The sequence below is a fragment of the Orycteropus afer genome, unplaced genomic scaffold (assembly GCF_000298275.1).
Source record: "Orycteropus afer afer isolate SDZICR_OR568_19922 unplaced genomic scaffold, OryAfe1.0 scaffold00058, whole genome shotgun sequence".
NCBI lineage: Eukaryota > Metazoa > Chordata > Mammalia > Tubulidentata > Orycteropodidae > Orycteropus > Orycteropus afer.
This window is the reverse complement of record NW_006921645.1, coordinates 4,904,742-4,910,258: the sequence shown is the minus strand read 5'-3', so window position 1 is coordinate 4,910,258 and position 5,517 is coordinate 4,904,742.

Sequence of the window (5,517 nt, the reverse complement as noted above, 5' to 3'; positions counted from 1 at the left end):
GGTGGCTGTGATGATGCGCTCAAGTATAGCAGGAATCATGGAGCCGGCGTGGCATTGGGCGGTGTTTCATTCTGCTGTACATGGGGTTGCTATGAGTCAGAAGCAACTCAATGGCACCTAACACCACCACCAACAACAACAACAGTATGGAGAATGGATTGAAAGAAGAGATAGTCTGGAGACATAAAATATTAGTTAAGTGATGCTGGTGGCCTGATCTAGGAAGTGGTAATAGAGAGAGCAAGAGAGAAAGGAATTGATTTTGAAAAATATTTAGGAGTAGAATCAACAGGAAGTGGTGATTGGCTGGATGTAGGAAGAAAGGGAAAAGAAGATTCAAGAATGATGCAAGGATAGAAGTAGAGAAGGATATGTTATATTTAAATGCCTATGGGATATCCAGGACCCCCGATAGCATAATGGTTAAAGTCCTTGGCTGCTAACCAGAAGGTAGGTGGTTCAAATCCCCAAGTCATTCTATGAGAGAAAGATGAGGCAGTCTGCTTCTGTAAAGGTTTCTAGCCTTGGAAACCATGAGTGGCAGTTCTACTCTGGCCTATATGATTGCTATGAGTCAGAATCAACTCAATGGCAAAACATTTTTGGTTTTGGTATGGAATACCCAAATGAAGCATCTTACTAAGTGGTTGAATATACAGATCTGAAGCCCAGAAGAGAGATATGATTTTGAATATTGTCACTTATAGTTGTGCATCATTGGTAATTAAGCTTCAGAAAAGTAAAACTCCAAAATATAAAAGTCACTTATAGGCAATGATGTAAATAAATGAGATTTCTGGAGAGGGGTCAGGTAGAATGAGAATATAAGAAGGTTCAGAACAAAATCCTGAGAGGATTAGAACTGAAGAGACCTCATGAGGAAAAGTTATTTGCAAATAAAACTAAAAGTACTAGATAGAAAAGTAGTAGAAAACAAGGAAAGTGCAATGCACATGGTCTACTAAGAACCTTCTATTCATAGCAATAGCAAAAGATGTTCAAGAGGAAGATTTACATGAATGGACAATCTGCTAGGCGCTGAAAAGAAACTGGAGCAGAATACTCTCCGCAATTGTGCACAATAGGTAATAAAGCTTCAGGAAAGCAAAACTGCCAATATCAAAATTAATGCACCTACAATTAATAAGTATTCATCTATACTACTCATCAGCTCTGTAAAAGGAACTACACTTGGATCAGAGAGATCTGAGTTAAAAATCCCATTCCTGCCACTGACAAATCATATGATTTTAGGATGTTCAATCAAGCTCATAATTCTCATCTGCAAAATAAAAGTAATATCTACATCTCACAGAATTGTGGTAAGGATTAAAGATATAAAGAGCTTAGCAATGTCCCTCATACATAGTAATGCTTATTAGCAAATACCTGCTGACTCTGGATGAAATATTTTACAGGAGACCTGGCACTCTAGGGCTTTACAATTCTTACACAGGAGAGGTTCCTAACGTTACCTAATCACAGACTTGACTTTTTTCCAATCTTTTCTCTCCAATTCCATTAAAATAAGCCCATCTTCTATGAAAACAAGAAGGATATGAGGCTGAGGCCAAGTCCTTCTAAAATACACTCACCAAAATTAGCTCACCAACTCTCCTGGTTCTAGGTACAAAAGTCCAAAAGCAATCAATAGTGGATGCTCACTGTGTGTATTGCCTGCTGCCAGGCCTTAACAAAAGGCAAATGAAGAAAAGACAGAAAAGGTGATGACACTAGGAACTTTGCATCTGTTTAGGGAGATGTTAAAAGCATCCGGGAAAAGTGCCTTCAGTCATCATATGTCACATGAAGATTAGTAAAAATAGAGCAGTCAAGTTTCATGGGAGAGCAACAAAAGGATATATAAATTTATCTAATCCCATTTCACTTATTCTTTTCTCCCCAGTCTCCTAGAATTGAGTAAACCTCAGTTCAGTCACGTTGCAGCATAATTCGACTTCAAGCACCTTACAGTCTGAAGATTACTAGGACTCATTTCCTTCAACTATAACCTGGAGATAAAAATAATTTATAAAGCATACATAAATATATATATATATATATATATATACTGAATGCTAAGCATAACTGTGATAGTTGGAGCTGTGTATCAACTTGGCTGGACAACAATTCTGTGTGGTTTGAGCTGTTGTGGTGTGATTGTTCCCATGGTGGGATCAGATGACTATGTTCTGAGTGGCTAATCTGTTGAAGGGGAGATTCCCTAGGGGTGTGGCCTGCTTCCAGTATATCCAAGGACATCATGGGAAGAGACATTCTTCTGTGGATCGGGATTCTGTTGTGCTGCCTACAACTGTCCATGAGTGAACAGTCCACCATTTGGCCTGGAGATCTTGGATTTGTCATTCATTGGAGTCAACAGCTAGTGTACCACCTGCCACCCTTGAGCTCCTCAGCCCCTGCAGTTGTAAGAGCCAGGAAAAGCCTCCAACTTGACATTTGATCCAGGAACTTTGGACTTGCCAGCTTCTATAAGTGTGTGAGCCATTTTCCTAAGATAAATTTCTCTATATATATACATATATATAAGCTTTACTGTTTTTTGTTTCTCTAGAGAACCCAGTCTAACACAATAATGTTTAGACATAGTAAACTCCCATTGCCATCTACTTGATTCCAACATAGCCACGCTGTAAGGACAGAGCAGAACTGCCCTGTAGGGTTTCCAAGGCTGTAAAACATTATGGAAGCAAACTGCCACATCTTTCTCCTGTGGAGCAGCTGGTGATTTCGAATTGCTGACTTTTTGCTTAGCAACTGAGCACTTTAACAAATGTGCCACCATGGCTCCTAGACATAGTAAATACTTAAATTACTAAATATTCATTAATACTAATAATGACAACTGTGCAGATACAACACTTGTGCCTTTGACCATATTCATCTTCCCCCTGGACCAGCAATCATCATTTCCCCTATACTATCTATCTCCTAGGGAGCTCTGGTGGCATAGTGCCTAAGGCATTTGACTGCTAACCAGAAGGCTGGTGGTTCAAACCCACCAGCCACTCCTCGGAAGGAAGGTTGGGCAATCTACTTTCGTAGTGATACTGCCTCAGCAACCCAAGGAGGGGTCGCTATGAGTCAGATCTGACTCCATGGCAATGGGTTTGGTTTGGTTTGGATCTATCTCCTATACCCATGCCTCACCATTCCAATCAGCAAAACCCAAGTATCTACTATCAGTCTAACTAGCTATCTCCAGCACTGGAGACAGAGTCTGTTTCTACTCTGAAATAGAATCATAAAAGCCTTTTGGGATATGATAAGCAGCCCCAGACCAGGGGATGGTCCCAATTTTGTCACTCATGGATCCTGCAACCTTATGCAAGTCACTTAACTTCTATGATGGTTTCCATGTGTGTACATCAAGAATCTCTACAGGGAGAATTCTGGCAAGATGGCGGAATAGGCAGAAAGACTGCACAGACTCTCTTCAACAAAGAAAAGGGGAGCCAATTAACACAGATACAGAGGATAATCCTGGACCCCTGAACCTTGAAGGGAAGGATATAGAAGCGGACTAAACTCCAACTAGCAGAAGAATTTGCATGAGAATACAAAAGGAGACATACAGAGCTGCAGTCTGGCAGCAATCCTGATGGCACAGACAGCTTGGATATTGCTCAGTGGTCGTAGGACCTAAGAATTAACGTACAAATCAGCCCTACTAGCCAGGGACTGCACAGAGTACTGCTCTGGTGGCTGGGGAATAAAAGGCAAAGCAGCAAAAAGGAAGGTGGGCTGAACTGTGGATTTTTGCCTGTCCAGAGGATACAGCTATTTCGAATGTTTACAAGCACTTTGACCATTTTGCATATTTAAAGTGACAGCATTCTCCCAGATTCTAGGGACTTAAGAATTGGCTCCACTTTCTGGGGACCACAAAACATCCCGGAAATACAGACTACTGAAAAGGTGCTACATTCCCCTTGTTGCTCTTATATATCACACCTTCTTGGTGAATGGAGATGCATCCATGCCTCATTCCTACCCTTCTTCTAGGCTGGCAGTAATTCCATCCCAGTCTGTGTGCTCCAAGGGAGTCTGGGTGCTCTGTACTGCCCTGTCCAGAATTTTTTTTTCTTTTTATTTTAGTTTGTTTGTTTTTGTCTGTTTAAAAACTACTACTATTATTATTGCTTTTGTCCTCTTCATTATCATTCTTTATTCTTCCCTTCCCAGGTTTTAGTTTTCAGCTTTATTTCTTTGCCCTGTTCCTGGTTCCAATTTTTTTTTTTTTTTCCTTTCTTGTGGGTAATCCCATGACTTGTTTTTCTTTTTTGCATTTTTCCAATTTTTTCTTCATTATTCTCCTTCTCTATTTTTTTCTCTCATTGCACTCACCCCAGATAGTGCGGATTTTTTTCCCCCTCTTCTCTTTTTTGGTTATTGTTCCTGTGTGACTACATGGTGTGTTATTTGTCCATTTGCTTTCATATTTTTGATGGTTATTCAATTATATTTTTTGTCTAACTGAGTGGGAGGCAGCAACAGTCCCCATATGACACAACTACACCCAAACCTCCTTCAGCTTCACTTACTGAGTGAAAGTCACCACCTCCTTCTCCACCAATGGGTCTACAATAAACAATCACCAAGAAGAGCCTGACATACCCTTAACTGCTCTCACAAAGAGTTAACAGAGATCTAAATACAACAATGTTACAATATCTTGGAGACAGTAGATTATCACAGTCCACACAAAGAAGCAAGAAAAAAATGGTAGAAACAATGGAGCAGGATACAGACCCAGAACACACCCCTGAGGAAGAAACAGCATTGGAACTCCCTGATAAGGAATTCAAAAGAATTATATTTAGGCATTTTCAAAGGATTGACAGACAGATTGAGGAAAACAGACAAATCCTTAGAAGAAGGTTGGAAGAAAATAGAAGAACAAAATTACAAAATAAAGGAAAAAATAGAAATAATTAAAAATCTACATATAGAAATCCAGAAGATTAATACTAAATTGGCAGAAATAGATAACACAACAAAAGGGCAAAGGAGTAGAACTGAATCAATGGAAGATAGAATTAAGAGATTGAAGACAAACACCTGAATACTTCTTTGGAAAGGGATCAATAAGAAAAAGATCAAAACAAAATGAAGAAAGCCTAAGGATCATGTGGGATACCATTAAAAGGAATAACCTACATGTCATTGGAATTCTAGAACAGGAAGACAAAATAAACCACTGAGAAAATTGTCCAAGAATTGTTGGAAGAGAACTTGCCTGATATGATGAAAGATGAGAATATATCCATTCAGGAAGTCCAATGAACCCCAAACAGAATAGAACCCAAAAGAAAATCACCAAGGCATATCATCATCAAACTCATCAAAACCAAAGACAAAGACAGAATCCTGAAAGCAGCATGGGAAAAACAAAAAGTTATTTACAAAGGACAACCAGTAAGAATAAGCTTTGATTTCTCAGCAGAAACCATGCAAGTGAGAAGGCAATGGGATGGTATATATAAAACCCTGAAA